The sequence below is a fragment of the Heteronotia binoei genome, chromosome 2, assembly GCF_032191835.1.
Source record: "Heteronotia binoei isolate CCM8104 ecotype False Entrance Well chromosome 2, APGP_CSIRO_Hbin_v1, whole genome shotgun sequence".
In the NCBI taxonomy this organism is placed as follows: domain Eukaryota; kingdom Metazoa; phylum Chordata; class Lepidosauria; order Squamata; family Gekkonidae; genus Heteronotia; species Heteronotia binoei.
Window position 1 is genome coordinate 177,268,775 of NC_083224.1, and position 17,363 is coordinate 177,286,137.

The window sequence follows — 17,363 nt, forward strand, 5'->3', positions numbered from 1 at the left end:
ATTATTTTAGTGGGCGCGTTTGCAACTCTTCGCCCGGCTGCAATCCTATGCACACACAATAATGCACTTCCAAACCACTTTCAATGCACTTTCCAGCTGGATTTTGCCAGTTCACACGGTAAAATCCAGTTGTAAAGTGCATTGAAAATGGATTGAAAGTGCATTATTTTACGAGGTGCGATCGCAGCCTAGGAGTCGGCATTTGCAAGGCTGCAATCCTAGGCACACAGACACCTCGCCCCCCACCATTGCGCTTGGTGGTGGAGTAAGCTTGCCTCGACCCCGGCTGCAGGGACTTCCCGGCAACACAAGGGGGCGCCTCCGGGAGCAAGCGAGGGCCAGTGCAAGAAGGCGACGGCAGTGGCAGGGCGGCTCACGGGGGCGAGGCGCGCTCGGCCTCGGCTGCTGCTGCCCACGGAGACTTCCCTGCAAGCGGCCGCGCGCGCCTCCGGTCCCGGGGCGGGGAGGCCGGGCAGGCGCCCCCGCCCCCTTCGCTGCAACGTGCGCGGCGCTCCAGACAAGAGCCGGGCGCCACCGCTGCGCCACGGGCTGCCCGCCGGAGAGGAGCCCACGACCCCGGGGAAGATGGAGAACCGCGCCGGCCGGCCACGGTGAGGGGCTTTGCCGGGGGAGGGGCTGCGGACACGCGTGATCGCGGGGAGGGGGGAGTCGGAGAGTCGAAGCAGCCCACCCTCGACTTGCACAGCAGACGTCGAGTCTCCCTGGAGCCCCGGAGGACCCGATCTCCGGCCCTGGCTCCCGAGGAAGCGTGTCTCTCGCGTGTCTCGTGTAAACGGACGCCTTGCGGGCGGGGAGCGCTTCTTCTCCGGGCTGGGGCTTGCAGGGGTGGAGACGAAGCCGAGGGGAGCCCGGAGGTGAACCTTGGCTACACCGCCTCACCTGCCTGGCTCCCGATCCCTTCGCCGGTTTCTGGACTTGAAATCTGGGGAGTTCAGAGGACGAAGGCGGCAGCCCGGAGAGCTTGTGCGTTCTCACGGAGCGGGGGATCCGGAGTTGCAGAGCGTGAGGCGGAGGGAGACCCGAGGCTGGCCCCAGGCTAGAGTGCGATGGACAGCTGCCTTAGGATGCAGCTCCCTCGCCTCTGAGTGCCACCATTCCGTTTCCTTTCAGTGCCATCCGATGCAATATTATTCCAGAGTAATGCTATTACAATGGGTCGCTGTGGACTGGAGTAGCATTGCATGAGATTGCACGCTTTGAGAAACAACTGAAAAACGGCTCCTTGCTTTCAGGCATCTGAAGAGTTGGGAGCAAGCTGCTGTGCTTGAGATCCCAACGGTGTCTGTGGGACATGATCCCCATAGTAAAGTTGGCTTTCTGTAGACCAGTGGTCCATGTAGGATCGCTCTCTCTGACTGGCCGTGGCTGTCATTTTCCAGCCCCTGAGGTTCTGTTCGTTGGAGATGCCCTGGATTCAACCTGGAACATTCTGCTTGCGAAATAGGTGCCTTACCATGGCCTCTGCCCTCCCAGATCACCTGAGCATGCTCTCCTTGCATGTAACTACAATAAAAAAGCCTTGCATGAAACACCTCTTGCAGGCTTCCAAAAGGGATCTCCACAGTCTCAGGACCGACTGTTGGGGGCCCAGATTCAGAAGGTCCCGTTCTGTAGGTGAGGGAATAGTATTTTAAGTTTCCTAAGAGTTATGCTTGTGAAAACACGAAGTATGGGATGTAGGTCTCCAGCCGCTGGGAAACATTACAGTGTTCTTCTCTCCAGGTTCTGACTGGACATTGTTGGAAACGGGATGCTGGGGCTGATGCTCCAGCTGGTCTTAATTCTGTGTTAAGTCCCCTCTGAAACCAGAGAAACCGTCTCTCTCTGAAATACTTTGTACCTGTTAGAGAATGCAGATGAAAGGGGTTGGAACCTGCAAAACTAGGCTGTGTAACTGCTTTGCTCTTCCCCTCTGGGTAAAATTAAACCTGACTCCGGTCAAATATGCAGTCCCCCCAGTAATTGGATTCCAGTTTAAAATACGTAACCTGAATATGGAGGGGCTGCTGTCTGTTCCATTACATCTCATTTAGTTTGACCTTTCCTGATTTTTAGATGGATTCTGAGGCTGCCTTCCTAAGGAAAGCCTTTTGAGGTGTGCTGGAGTCTGAGGAACAGGTTTGCAGTCTGAGTAATACAGCTGGAGTGTGTGTGTGTGTGTGCGCTGGTTTGTCTTTCTACCTGCAGTCTTTGTCTCCACACGGACTGAATTAGGAAACCGGGAGCAGAAATCTGTGCTGTAGTTGTGTGTGCGTGTGTGCATGCAAGAGAAGAAATATGGATTTTTGTTTGCTGCTTTGTGTGTGTGTGTGTGTGCATGCCAAGAAGAAATGTGGATTTTCTTCCGCTGCACTTGAAGGTGTTAGGATGATGGATGCCAAGTGCAAACCTTGTGGGAATGCTGTGGTGAGGAATGGCAAGGCAAGCTCATTGGGGGACGCTGCCCTACTGATTAGCTGTCCGAAGCCATCAGAAAGCAGAAGGGTGTGAAGTCATTCCCACACTTGCCTTCTGCCCTGCGTTGGGTGCAAAGCCACCCGAAGAGGAAGGGAGAAGGATGTTTTACAGCCTTCCATCCTCATGGTGGAAAGCAGGATCAGGTTACAGCCAATGTTCCCTCTAAGCTGTGGAGTCTTGTGAGCAACAATTCTGCTTTGTGAGCTACTGGCATGAAAGTTGTGAGCAAGCGATTCGGCTACTGCATAAATTAGTTTGCTGGGGGGCCATTTTTCCTGAGCGAAGACAAAAAATGTTTGAGCTGGAGGCTAAAGAAACCCTGTGAGCTAGCTCACACTGACTCAGAGGGAACACTGGTCACAGCTGACTTATGGAAGCCCAGTAAGGGTTTTATGGTCACTTGCCATTGCCTGTCTCTGTGTCATCCAGGGCTTCCTTTGTGGTCTCCCATCCAAATACTAATCAGGGCTGACTGACCCTGCTTAGTTTCTGAGATCTGACAAGATCAGGCCAGCCTGGGCCATCTGGGTCACCCCAGCGTACACATCTGAATAGATACATCCTTGGTTTGGTGCTCTGAGCTCTGCCTTAAACATGGCAAGGGTCTTATTTCCTGTAAGAGATCTGGCCTTTCTATCCAAAGCCCCCATTTGGGGCCTGCTGGGGGTGCATGGGTGCATTCCCCCCTCCCCCCCCTTCCGTGCCATTTTGACAAGCCCAAAGTCTGGGTCTGTCTGCTTTCACAGATGACTGTTCAATACATTACACTGTGGTCCAGTGAACATGGTATGAGGGGAGGATAGAGAAGAGGCAGATCTCTTGGGTTCTGTTTGTGAATCATCCTCTGTTAGTCTTTTTCTGCAAAAATCAAGAGGAGTATCTCTGTTTTGATGGCCCTCCATTCCAGAAGAGGCTGTCTGCAGTGAAAACAGCCCAAAAATGTCTTCTGGATCTTAAAAAGGAACAGATTTATTGTAATAGAAAACTGGAGTGGAGCCGGATTTGTCAGATGAATATAGTGCATCCTCCGTAAATAACACACACAAGTACACAAATGCAAGCTCCACCAGAGTATAAACAGTCAGGTCAAAGCGGCCTTGACATGCTGGAATTGCTGGCAGTGGGAGATTTTTTTAGAACGTTCTACCTTATGCATTGTGTTCTTTTGACCCTGCTATTTATTATGTTATTTACTGTTTTTGACCCTGCTGTTATTTTTTTTATGTCTGGGTATGTATCAGTAAATGGTGCCTGCCAATGGAGGACACACCGTTTGTTAGATGAAGTGAGCTCTAGTCCCTGAAAACATCTGCCCCGATACCTCTGTTCATCCTTCAGACTTGGGCAGCAGATGGCAACAGACGTAGGCAGTACCTGCTGTTGACATTGCAGCAGGCCGAGTCCAAGCTGAATGGTTCCATGGCACTGCCAGCCCTACCTGTGGCTCTTGACTATGTTTGCCCCAGGGCTGTTTTGATGTCTGACTGCAGCCCTGTCGGTGGCACAAGATTCTTTCTTTCTTTCTTTCTTTCTTTCTTTCTTTCTTTCTTTCTTTCTTTCTTTCTTTCTTTCTTTCTTTCTTTCTTTCTTTCTTTCTTTCTTTCTTTCTTTCTTTCTTTCTTTCTTTCTTTCTTTCTTTCTTCCCTCCCTCCCTCCCTCCCTCCCTCCCTCCCTCCCTTCCTTCCTTCCTTCCTTCCTTCCTTCCTTCCTTCCTTCCTTCCTTCCTTCCTTCCTTCCTTCCTTCCTTCCTTCCTTCCTTCCTTCCTTCCTTCCATTTTCTGATTTCAACTGTGTCTTTGTTGAATGTCATGACTGATGGGTTCCTGATTGGTTAGATTTCACTGCTCCTGCTTTACATCTGCAGAAACTCTTGACTGTTAGGTACCCTGCAGCTCCTGCCCCCCTTGGTTTTTGGATCCTCTCAAAAGAGGGTACAGCGTCTGCAGTTTGGATCGCAGATTTAAAAGTCAAAGGATGTGTCTTCTTTGGGTACAGCGTGCTGGTATTGGCTGGGGTAGGTTCAGATCTCTCCTCATCTGCAACGCTTTCTGGGTGGATTGTTTGGGGGAGATTGCTCTCCTCTTCCCAAGGGCGAAATGGCAAAGCACTCCGCTACAAACAGGCCCCCAAAGGCCCGTGAAAGAAAACTGGTACTAAAGAACCATGGGAGATCTGTTTGCTGAAATTGCTTGCCACACGCGGATGGAGTTCAGTAAATTGGAGCAGACACATGTGTCTCTTTCTCTCTTTCTCTTCCCTCGCAAATTTCCATTTTAAGAAACCGTCATGTTGGACACCTCATATAATCGATTGTGGTTGTTTATGTATGTAGTTATTTATTCCCCCAAAATTCTTCTTTACTAGATCTCGTGGCAGACGGGAACAAATGTTCCCTCTGTGAACCTGAACTGTCTGCGCTTTCTGAGCACTTTGTGGCTCTCATCCAGGTTGTACCACTTTACTTGCTCAGCTTTCTCCCTTCTGATTTTGCTGCCTGCCGACCCAACGGCATTTTGATTTATTTCTGGAACATGGTTGCCTTGATCTGATATCCTCTCCAAATTATATTTGGGTCCATCTCGTTTGGGCTGCTTATCCCTCTCCCCGAGTTGTTTTGGCAGCTTTTCATTTTGCTGGCCTGCCTTTCGAAAGGAGCAAACTCTGGTTCCCTATGAGGCCAGTTAAACCTGATAATCTCTGCTGTGAGGTCCACGGTTGGTAACCTGGGAGCTTTTTTGTGGCTTGACAGAATGTCGCCGTCATGCAGCCGATGCCTGGGAACCTCTTGCAGTGCTCGGTGGAGTTCTGTGGAATAGAAATGGATCTAGTGAAAGAAACCCCTGTGCTCTGAACCCTGTGCCACTTTGGTCCCATCAAGTCCCTTTCTGGGTTAGTTCTGTGGTCTTTGCATATAGAGTACCGTCAGCATTCTGGCTCTGTGTTGCTAATCAGCAGTGTCTTTTGGAAAATCTGCTCTGAACTTGGCTAACACATCATGCGCTCCTCGGCCCTGCTCCGTTGCTCAGCTGCGTTGACAGCTTGCTCTCTGGGACTCTCCTGAGTCACGAGTTTAATTTGTAAGCTACTTATGCAGAGAGACAAGCCTGCCTGTATGAACTTGTGCCCAATGTTTAACAGACTCGAAAACTGGGCCTGCTGGGATTGGCGTGACGTCTGGCCTTTTCATCTCTCATTTGTATCCCTTGGAGCCTGGCTGGCTCGCTTCTGCCTCACAGAAAGATCCTCAGATCTGGAGAAATGAGGTGCTGATGGTAGGGTTGCCACCTTACAGGTGCCACCTGGAGATCTTCCAAGATTACAATTGATGTCCAGACAACCAAGATGTTCCTCTGGAGAAAATGGCTGCTTTGGAAGGTGGATTCTATGATTGAAGTCCCTTACCTGCCTGAACCCTGTCCTCCCCAGCCTCCAACCCATAAATTTCTAGGTGTTTCCCAACCCAGAACTGCTAAGTCTACATCTCTAGTTTGAAGTGTCAGACGGCTTGGACCTACTTCACAATAAGAGCCTACAGTAGCTGTGAATGGCTGAAGACACTGAGAGGCTTTCGGCCTAGTCCTTGGCGTCCTTTGCAAGGTCTTGTCTCTGTGGCTTATTTTTTGTCTCTGGGGTGCATTTTGTGAGTATGTTTCTTGCCCTCTGGATTGGACTTGTTTTTCCAGCTCTGTTTGGGAAATTCCTGAATATTTGGAGGTGGAGCTTAGGGAGAGCAAGGTTTGGGGAGGGAAGAAGGGCCCTAAGCAGGGTATTGCTGATTGGGGAACTGTCGTCTGGAGATTAGTTGTAATTCTGGGAGGTCTCCAGGCCCCAACAGGAGGTTGACAACTCAGTTTCCATCCCATCTCTGCTTTAAGCTATTTCCCATCATTCTCTGGGGTTGTGCTGGGAGAGTTGGCAAGACTTGGGCCTTAGGGACAAATTGGCTAAGGGCAGCACCTGGTGTTGAGAGATGCCAGGACTGTGTCTCCAAACATGCTGTCTCAAATACACATGTGCTCATCTGATTGAGGGAAAGGGTTCGGAATGGGGAAGAACTGGGGTTCAAATTCAAATCCAGTTTAGGGACTTTCTAAGTAAACTTGGCCTGCAAGAGCTCCTTCATTCCTGGCTGGCCTCAACTATCTCGCTAATAAAATGGGAATTCAAGTGACTGGTTTCCACAGATCTTCTGTGAGGGGTTATGAGATAAGAACTGTGGATTAATCATAGTTTGATGCTTTTTAGTTTGGAAACAAAAAAATGGAATCAGGAGGCTGGTTTTATAAAACATTGGTGAATAGAGACCTGTCTTCTACCACAGAAGCTGAGAAACTGATGCGTATAGGAAAGGAAGATTGTCCTGGGGACATTGGACTAAGGGAAAGGGGAACAGAGCTGGTCATGTGCTGAGAAATGAGGGTCTGAGAAGGAAGATGTGGAGAAGACAGACACTGAAATGGAGGAACAGCCTGGTTGGATCACCGCACCCAGTTGAGAGCATTCACCATGGCTAACTAGCTATTCCTGGGACGTTTACAAGTGGGGCATGATGATAGTTGTCTCAGTAGGAATTGGAGGCAGACTGCCCCAAACATGGAGGCGCCATTTAGAACTCATGGCCCTGTTAAAGGGTCCCTTTCCTATATTACCTTTTACTGCCACAAGAGATGGTGGCAGGTACAAGCACAGATGGCTTCAATGGGGGATTGGATAAACTTATGGAGCAGAGGCCCATCAGCAGCTATTAGCCACAGGGTATTGTTGGAGCTCTCTGTTTAGGGCAAGTGATGTTCTGTATTCTTGGTGCTTGGAGGAGGGCAACAGTGGGAGGGCTTCTAGTGTCCTGGCCCCACTGGTGGACTTCCTAATGGCATCTGGTTTTTTTGGCCACTGTGTGACCGAGTGTTGGACTGGATGGGTCATTGGCCTGCTTCAGCATGGCTTCTCATGTTCTTATGGTCTTATGATGCTAAATTAAAGGAAGGGGGGGCCCTGTTGTGTCAGAAAAAAGAAACAAATGCAAAACATGTGGACCTCTTGACCCAGGGCTGCCAACTCTGGGTTGGGAAATACCTGGAGATTTTGGGGGTGGAGCCTGAGGAGGGCAGGGTTTGGAGAGGGGAGGAACTTCAGTGGGTATAAAGCCATAAAGTCCGCCATCCAAAGCAGCCATTTTCTCCAGGTGAATTGATCTCTGTTGCCTGGTGATCAGTTGTAATCCCAGGAGATCTCCACCCACAAGGCAATTCTGTCATGGGAAAATCCTCACAGCTCTTTGGAGGAGCGCCCTTACTTGGCATGGTCTGTTGTCTGCTTGCAAGGATAGCTTTTGGCCTTCACGGGAACAAAGCTCTCAACAGGCTTGATGTGATAGGTGGGTAAGAGGTGGCTGGGACTGACTTGTTCCATCATACCATGAGTCCATCGTGTTTGGCTCAGCCAAGGCTGGCTGGTACCTCTCGAGAGCGAGTTTGGTGTAGTGGCTAACTGTGTGGACTTTTATCTGGGAGAACCGGGTTTGATTTCCCATTCCTCCGCTTGCAGCTGCTGCGATGGCCTTGGGTCAGCCATAGCTCTTGTAGGAGTTGTCCTTGAAAGGGCAGCTGCTGTAAGAGCTCCCTCAGCCCCACCTACCACACAGGGCATCTGTTGTGGGGGGAGGAAGGTAAAGGAGACTGACTGCTCGTAGATTCAGAGTATAGGGCGGGATATAAATCCAGTATCATCATCATCATCTTTTTCTTCTTATTATTCCTGATGTGGGTGGAGATGCTGATAGTTATCTGCTGTAGCTTATTCACCACAACTTGCAGCAGGAGGTGCACTGCTTCCGGATGTGGAGGCTCCACTGAATGGGATGTGGAGTTTCCTCTGCGATGAGCACAAGAGTCATAGTAGATAGGTCCAGGTGAGCAGCCATGCTGGTCTGAAGCAATAGAACAAAGCAGGAGTCCAGTAGCACTTTTAAGACCAACAAAGTTTTATTCAGAATGTAAGCTTTCATATGCATGCACACTGCATCAGACAATGGGATGGGGCACAGTGAGCAGAGCTTCATATAGCTGGTGGGCAGTGGTTAAAAATGTAAAGCGGTATAAAGTTAGAATTCAGTGGCAAAATAGTGAAATTAACAAACTGAAAGAACATTTGGTCTGGATAGCATTTGCATGGGGAACCAAAAAATAGTAACATGTCAGAATGGGAGAATGATGGTGAGAGTGTCATGAGACTGATGGTGAGAGTGTCATAAAGCAATAAATGGAGTCTGTTCATGGCTCTGTTGCTTGCAAGTCCGGGTTAAACTGAGAACATGTCTGTCCCAGAGTTGTTCCTGTCCACCTAATTTACTTTTGAACATGTAACATACATTATAAACATCATTCTGGTTTGCCATTAGAATAAAAGAATACTGTACATTAAAATATAGCAGAAGATTAAAATATAGTGGAAGAATCATAGTGTTGGAAGGGGCTTCGAGGGTCACCTAGTTCAGCCCCCTGTACAATGCAGGAAATTCACAAATTCTTCACACACACACACATATACATTCCCAGTGACCCCGGCTGCATGACCAGAAAATGGCAAAAAACTCCAGGATCCTTGGCCTAACTGGCTTGGAGAAAAATTGCTGCCTGACCTCAAAGTGACAATCCACATTTCCCTGGGTGTGTAAGAAAGGGTCACAAGAACGAAGCACTGATGCAATCCCTTCCTGCCCTCCTTCTCATGATCTTTCTAAATTCACAGGATCAGCATTGCTGTCAGATGGCCATCTTGCCCCTGCTTAAAAACCTCCAAAGGAGGAGAGCCCGCTCACCACCTCCTGAGGAAGCCTATTCCACTGAGGAACCGTTCTTAACTGTATCAGCGAAACCTGTCTTGCACGAATTGGCCTAACGTTTTCTAATACCGTCTCCGCTTTAAGCCTAATACCGTAAATGTATCTTGTAATGAATTTTAATTAACTTCATTATGCATTGAGGAAAGAGCCCAGGGGAAGAGACTCGCAAGGAGGTCAGTGTCATTTGTGGGAAAGGAGAAGTTTTGGAGGCGGTGGGATGCTGCAAAGCCAAGTCGGCTGAAATTCGTATTGATCCGAGGTAACCAGCCACATCTTTGCGTATCTCAATTTAGACCTGCAGCCAAGAAAGCCAACGTGAGGTGCCAAAAGCATCCAGGGATGGATGGGTTTGCTAAGAACATCCATTTGACTTCTGGGCATGACTGTCGGAGCTTTTAGGAGAAGGGTGTTTGTTTTTGTATCCGCACTTTATCTCTTTTGGCAAAACAAATGCTTCTCTGAGGCAAATTTTGGCAGGCTTCACAGGAAGGGAAAGGGTACAGGACACTATCCTCTCTCCCCTCTCCCAATATGTTGGAGAACTGGTGCGGTTGAGTGGTTGGAGAGCACTGTTTGAATTCTAAGAAGAGTAGGTGGGGCTGTGAGAGAAAGGTTTGAATTCTAAGAGTAAGTGGGGCTGTGAGAGAAAGGCAGCTTCGCCACCTTCGCCTCCTTCCAAATTTTGTCCCTTTGGACCAGTGGGCCTGAAGAAACCAGGTGTGTGTGTGTATTGGTGGGGGAAGTTTTCAGTGGGAGGGGGAAATCAGTAAAACTGGCTCTCCACTCCTCCATTTGCAGGAAAGCTGTTTTGCTGGAGGGGCTTGTGGCTCTGCTGGTGGAACAGAATGCCACCATAAAGCCCAAGCTGGGGACATTCTCTTTCTGCCTCAGTTTATGACATGAGCATCTTTTGGCCTACTTCGCTGGGTTGTTGTGAAGGCCCAGAGCAAATCTCACAAGCTTCCTGCAGCTTTCTCCAGCAAACACACATGAAGCTGCTTTATACTGAATTGAGACCCTTGGTCCATCAAAGTCAGTTCTGTCTATTCAGACTGGCAGTGGCTTTCCTGGGTCTCAGGGAGAGGTCTTTCACATTACCCACTACCTGGTCCTTATTAACTGGAGATGCCAGGAATTGAACCTGAAACCTGCATGCAAAGCAGAGGCTCTTCCACAGATTTACAGCCACAGCCTTTCAGCGACTTTGCAAAATATTTGTTTTTTAAAATGCTAGGGGAGTGCATGAGAGAATCATTGCTAAAAGCTCCTCTCCCCACAATGCAAGGTGGCACTGCCTTTTAAAAAATAAACCAGTGAAGTTTTCTGATGGGGGAAAAAAAATAAGACTGGAATTTTTTTTTTGCTGAATACTCTGTGTTTTGTGCCAAGATTCAAGCCTGATTAAGTTTCTGAAAGTCCCAGGCATAGATCACCCAAGGCAGGGCTTCTGGAACACTGAGGTTGTTTCCAGCTCTCAGCAGTGCAGGAGTTGACCTCCAGAATGACCTTCTGGGTTGGTTGGCAGCCTAGGCGCCTGCAAGGTTAAAGAATCTGGGGAGATTTAGTTTAAAGAGGAAAAAGAAGGAAGAAGTGATAGTGGGGGGAGTGCTGTCAAGTCGCAGCTGACTTGCAGTGACCCTGTAGGGCAGGGGTGTGAAACATGCGGTTCAAGGGCTGAATCAGGCCCCCAGAGGGCTGCTATCAGGCCCCTGAGCAACTGGCTGTCATCTGCTTCTTTCTCCCTCTCTCTTGCTTCCTTCTGCATAACAGTTTGCTTTGTGAGGCTTGCTCAATTGCACCGGAGCTACAGAGCAAAACCTCTATTTTCTCCATTGGCTGAAGCTCCTCCATTGGCTAAGGCAGTGCTTGTTTTCCAGGCTCTCTCAAGCATACAGCAGAGCTACTGATCCAAGCCTCTCTTCCTTCTATTGGCTAAGGCTTCTCCCCCCACCAGTCCCTAGAGAAAGCAGGAAAGAACCACAGCTTCCTTTGCCAAGTTCCCTAGATCCCATGGGAGAAATACAAAGAAAGCACCTTTAAGATCAAGGGCGAATGTTTTAATTGTGTTTGTGTCCTTTATAAAGTTTATATCTCTGCTACCTAATCTTAAATAGGTACACACATGGCCCGGTCCGACCCAACCCAACATGACACAGCCCAACAAGGTCTCATTTATTTCAGATCCGGCCCTTATAACAAATGAGTTCGACACCCCTGGTAGGGTTTTCAAGGCAAGAGATGTTCAGAGCTGGTTTGCCATTGCCTGCCTCTGCTTAGAGCCCCTGGTATTCCTTGGTGTCTTCCCATCCAAATACTAGCCAGGGCTGACCCTGCTTAGCTTCCAGGATCTGATAAGATTGGGTAAGCTTGGGCCATGCAGGTCATGGTAGGGACACGTCAGAAGCTTATAAAATGATGCATGGAGTGGAGAACATGGACAGAGGGGACATTTCCCTCTCCCACGACTCTGTGACCCAACAAGGTTAGGGAAAATGCTTCTTAACTCAGTGGGTAACTGAAAGGTGGAATGCGCTGCACTGTGATTGTCCTGTAAGCATGGATGGCTTTTGGGTTAGACAGATTCAGGGAGGACAGGTCCATCAATGTCTACTAATCCTGGCGAGTTAAGAGAACTTCCTCGTACAGAGGCAGTCGGCCTCTGACTACCAGTGCTAGGAGGTAACATCAGGGGAAAGGAGGCTGAATACTCTGTGTTTTGTGCCAAGATTTGTGTCCTATTTTGGGGCACAACTAGTCAACCACTGTGGGAAACGGGATGCTGGAGTGGATGGACCACTTGGCTAAAACAGCAGGATTCTTCTTAAATTTTGGAGCAGAGGTGTCCAAACTGCGGCTCGGGAGCCACATGTGGCTCTTTCACACATATTGTGAGGCTCTCGAAGCCCCTGCCGCCCCATTAGCTGGCTTGGAGAAGGCATTTCTCTTTTCAAATCCCTTCTCCAAACCAAGCCAGCCAGTGGCTTGGAGAAGGCATTTAAAGTTAAAGTTGCTTTCTTTCCACCTCTCCTGCCCCTCCCCATTTTCCTTCCTTCCTTCCTTCCTTCCTTCCTTCCTTCCTTCCTTCCTTCCTTCCTTCCTTCCTTCCTTCCTTCCTTCCTTCCTTCCTTCCTTCCTTCCTTCCTTCCTTCCTTCCTTCCTTCCTTCCTCTGATGTTCATGTCATGCAGCTGTCAAACATCTGACATTTATTCTATGCGGCTCTTGTATTATGCAAGTGTGGCCACCCCTGTTCTGGAGGAGCGCCAGGGATTAGCCCCAGCTGGGATCTTCAGTGTGCTCTTGGCTTGCCTGCTCCTGCTTGGACCTCAGAGGGCCTGGAGGCCTTCCCTCTCTCCCTGTGCCCATCAGCCAGTCTTCTGCACCGCAAAACTGTTGCCCTGTTTCTCTTGGCCCTTTCCTTTCTGATAACACCCGTGTCTTTTGAGAGTGGCTTCTGCTGGGGCCAAGGGAGAGCTCCCAGCTGTGCCGTGCCAGACCCAAGAAGTGCAGGGATCCCGGACCGGATTGCTTGTCAAGTCGTATTTTTTTCAGGTCCTAAGAGGCCGAACGGGGAAGCAACGCCTGCTGTTCTTCATAAGCCCTCCGGCACTCAGCTGCTCAGGCATCCGTTCGCGTAGGCTGCCCGTTACGAAAGAGCTCCTCTCCTCTCCGGAGGCCAGAGCGCTTTTTTCCAAAGAACTGTAATCCTTAAAAATCAAATTTGCAGAGGTAGGAAGGGGAGAGAGACTGAGGAGCCAGCCACAGTAAGCCCACCCGCACTCCATCTTCTGCGGCGCTCCTCGTCCGACTGACAGCCGCTTGGATGCTGGCACGGAAATGGGAAGCTGGTCTCAAGATTCTCATCCAGTTAAATGAGGGGTAAGAACGATAACACAGTTCAGATTTCTCCTTTGCTGTCCAGATTGTTCTCATGGGTCAGAATTCAGGTCAGGCCTGAGCAGTGGAATGGCCTGTCCTCCAAGAACGCTGCTGGGAGGAACTGGGCGGCCGGCCCGTGGCAAGCGGCCAGTGCTTGTAATTGGCTGGTTGGCTTTTGCCAGAAGTGGAGGCAACGAGCTGCCTTTGCCAAGCCAGGCCAACGATCTGTTCTTGCAACCTGAAATGCTTGGGAGTATTTATTCATTCATTTGTTTAATTTAGACTGAGGATTGCCAGTGCTCTGAGTTGGGAATAAACTGGAGATCTTGGGGGTGGAGCCTGGGGAGACCTGGCTTTGGCGAGGGGAGGGGCCTCAGCCAGATACAATGCCATAGACTCCACCCTCCAAACCAGCCATTATTTTCCAGGGGAACTCACCTTGGTCATCTGGAGATCAATTGGAATAGCAGTGCCACCTGGAAGTTGGCCACCTTATTTATATCACGCCTTTCTCCCCAACAAGGACCAACCTCTACCTTATCTCCTCTAGTTTGTCCCCACAACAACCCTGCAGGGTAGTTTATGCTGGGAGGGTGTGACTAGTCCCAGGTCCCTCAGTCAGTGTCCGTGGGAGAGTAGGGATTCGAATCTGAGTCTCCAAGATCCCGGTTTGACACTCTAACCAATACAGCACACGCTGCCTCTCTAAAGAAAATGAGAGGCTTCCTGTGCTAAGGCAAAAATGTGTCAGCCAGAGGTGGAAAAACTGTGAGCTAGCTCACACTATCTCAGCTTAGAGAGAACAGTGGTTGTGAGGCCCTTTCAGATTTTTCAGTTCATCTTAATTCTGTGTTTGGATTGTCCTTGCAGAGGTGTGTTGTGCGTGTGCACACAGGTGTGCATGCCTGGAAATCATGGTGACTTCTGGTGATCCCTACTGAGTTACGGAGGATGTCCAGAGAGGTGGCTTTTTATTGCCTGCCTCTGCCTCCCGACTGCTGGTATTCCAAGGAGGTCTCCCATCCAACTACTTGCCAAGGCAGCCCTGCTTAACCTCCAGGATCTGAGGAGATCTGAGAAGCTTGCCTCGGCTATCCAGGTTAGGGCTAGGATTGTTAACAGCAACTGGTTCCAGGTTTGGCAGTTTTGTGGAGGATCTTAAATCCTTAAAATGCATGCAAGATATTGGTCTTTTGTTCTGTTGTCTCAGACTTTGCTGTGTGACAGTGTAGCCAAACTGGAAGCTGGTGGTTCAAATCTCACCTTTGCTGCAAATTTACCAGCTGGTCTCATTCACAAAAACACACACACTGGCCTCCAAATATAGGGATAGTCGTACTCATCTACTTTGTTAGGGTTGTTGTACAGACTGCAACATGATGATGATGTGTGTAGCATCCGAGTGCTTCTGTGCAAATGCTGATGCTGCAGACTTGGGGCAGGTTGTCACAGGATGGAATCATACTAGTTCAGAACCAAACCAAGACCACAGTTAACAACAGGTCTCTTCTCAGCTAGGCAATAGACGGCTTCTGACCAGCCAGCAGCTTCTCAAGCTTTTGGTTAGTGCGGAATGTCAGAAGGGAAGCTCCCTGTGCTAAAACATCTTCCGTTGGTTCCCCAGCCTTGGAGCCACAGCAAAAAAGGCCCTGCTTGTCTTCCCCATTTCAGCAGTGGGTTTTCTGAACAGCTTTTCCTACCAGCTTGAAGGAAGGGGCACATGCCAAGATCCAATCATGGGTTGTAAAGGTACTCAAGTGTGGCCCCTGGAATAGATCCTGGGCCAGTGCAGATGATGTAAACCGCATTTTACCACTGTCATCCAGCCAGTAGGTGACAGCAGTGTTCTACACCAGCCACCCTTTCAGGGCTGTTTTCAAGGGCACCCCTGGATTTTATAGTGTCTTGTGGTAGTAGTCAAGCCTAGAATTGAAGAGCGCACGACTAAATCTGAGCCATGTGTACATGCTCTGTTTGGCATCTCAGATGTAAAATTGTTAGGACTGTGGCTTAATTTAAGCGCTCTCACTGGATTAATCATAGGGATTTTAAAAGTTAATGAAAGAAATTTGCATGTGTTTGCGCATGAATACATAATAGTCCTGAAGAGGGAAAACACATTCTTTTTAAAACCGTGCAAATGATTTGCAAACACCAGGCTGTGGGGAAGAGGCATTTCTCTGCTGTATGAAAGGAAGGGGAGAACGCCTGTATGAAAAATCAAGATTTTTACTCAAGCAATTCAATCAAATTATTTCACAAAACCTTGCAACCCTAAATCAATTTCTTTCTTTCTTTCTTTCTTTCTTTCTTTCTTTCTTTCTTTCTTTCTTTCTTTCTTTCTTTCTTTCTTTCTTTCTTTCTTTCTTTCTTTCTTTCTTTCTTTCTTTCTTTCTTTCTTTCTTTCTTTCTTTCTTTCTTTCTTTCTTTCTTTCTTTCTTTCTTTCTTTCTTTCTTTCTTTCTTTCTTTCTCACCTATGAAGCTTTCTGGAATCCCCAGAACAAAATGCCGGTCCCTGTCTCAAAGAACATACTATACAAATTCAGAGCAAAGATGGAGGGAGATGCCGGGGGTGGGGGGGACGGAGTCACGGAATTCAGCTGGGGATTGGGACCCAGGGATTAAAGGGATGCCTGGAAATCAGTGATTTTCGCTCCGAGCACCGACTTGGTTGTGGAAAGAGAACCACAAGACCGTGAGCGGCAGATGTTCTGTTTTTTGTTTTCCTTTGGATGTAGGCTGGAAGGAAAAGCCACAATCTCGACTCCTTCCCAACCCCCTCGTTAAATTTAGCGCAGGAAAAGCCAGAAGCCTTTGAGATGCTGGTGACTTTGAAAATCGGCAATCCGAGCTGCTGCTGTGCCTTGACTGATAGCACAAATTACTCAGTCTGTCTATCGAAGTACCTGAAGGCTGCCTTTCCCTCTGGCTCTGGGTGCTCCAAGCACAGGGGTACTGTTGCCAACCTCCAGGTGGGGCCCTGGAGAGAACCGTGTAATAAATAATTGTACAAGCAAATGCTTAAGCACCTTGGATTCCGTATAAGTATAGAGCTTGTCTCTTTAAATGTGGACTCTCTGCATCGTTACTTAGCACGGAGTGTATACTGCTTATTTGTCATAGTGAATATTAAATTGCATTACTACATATTGGGATACGATATACATGTATAAAAATTGAATTGAGCTTAAGCATTTGCTTGTATAATTATTTATTGTACAATTTTCTCCAGGACTCAACCTTACCATGTTTTCCCATTGGTTGCCAAACCTCCAGGTGGGACCTGATCCCCAGACTACAGTGGCCAGTTTCCCCGGAGGAACAGGCTCTCCTTCTTTGGAAGTTTTTAAGTAGAGGCTAGATTGCGCAGAGTGGTAAAGCTGCAGTACTGCAGTCGGAGCCCTCTGCTCACAACCTGAGTTCGATCCCGGTGGAAGCTGGGTTCAGGTAGCCAGCTCTAAATTGACTCAGCCTTCCATCCTTCCGAGGTCAGTAAAATGAGTACCCAGTTTCCGGGGGGGGGGGGGAGAGTGTAAAAGACTGGGGAAGGCAATGGCAAACCACCCCGTAAAAAGTCTGCTGTGAAAGCAACGTCACCCCAGAGTCGAAAATGACTGGTGCTTGCACAGGGGACTACCTTTACCTTTTTAGATGGCCATCTGACAGCAATGCTGATTCTGTGAACTTAGGCAGGTCATAGGAAGGGGGGAAGGAAGCGCTTGCATCAGTGCTTCGTTCTCGTGGCCCTTTCTTACATACCCAGAGAAATATTAGTCAGGGAGATTGGGGTTAGGCAGCATTTTTCCTCCAGGCCTGTTTTTCAATGGATCCTGGAGGTGGTTTTTAAAAGTTCCCCCCCCCCCTCCCATCTTCTGGGCACAAAGCAGGGGTCACTAAGGGTGTGGGGGGGACAGGTATTTGTGAATTTCCTGCATTGTGCAGGGGGTTGGACTAGATGATCCAGAAGATCCCTTCCAACTCTGTGCTTCTAGGCTGCATTGGAGGGCGGACTAGATTGTATTATATCCCACTGAGGTCCCTCTCCAAAACCTGCCCTCCCTAGGAAGCCCCCATCTTCCTAACCCAGAGTTGGCACTCCTGCTATTGGAAAAACATCTCACCTGTGGCCCTGCTCCCTGTTCCCAGGGCTGTTCCTCCTCCTAAG

The 17,363-nt window shown here is 48.9% G+C and overlaps 1 protein-coding gene across 1 annotated transcript in view; it reads left to right on the top strand.

Moving 5' to 3' along the window:
* Positions 1-588: 588 nt before the first annotated feature.
* The window catches only part of LINGO3 (leucine rich repeat and Ig domain containing 3), a 66,354-nt gene continuing 49,579 nt past the window's right edge, over positions 589-17,363 (top strand). The window contains exon 1 of the mRNA XM_060232552.1: positions 589-611. The gene's annotated coding sequence lies outside the window, so the exon portion shown is untranslated. The remainder of the gene's footprint in view (positions 612-17,363) is intronic.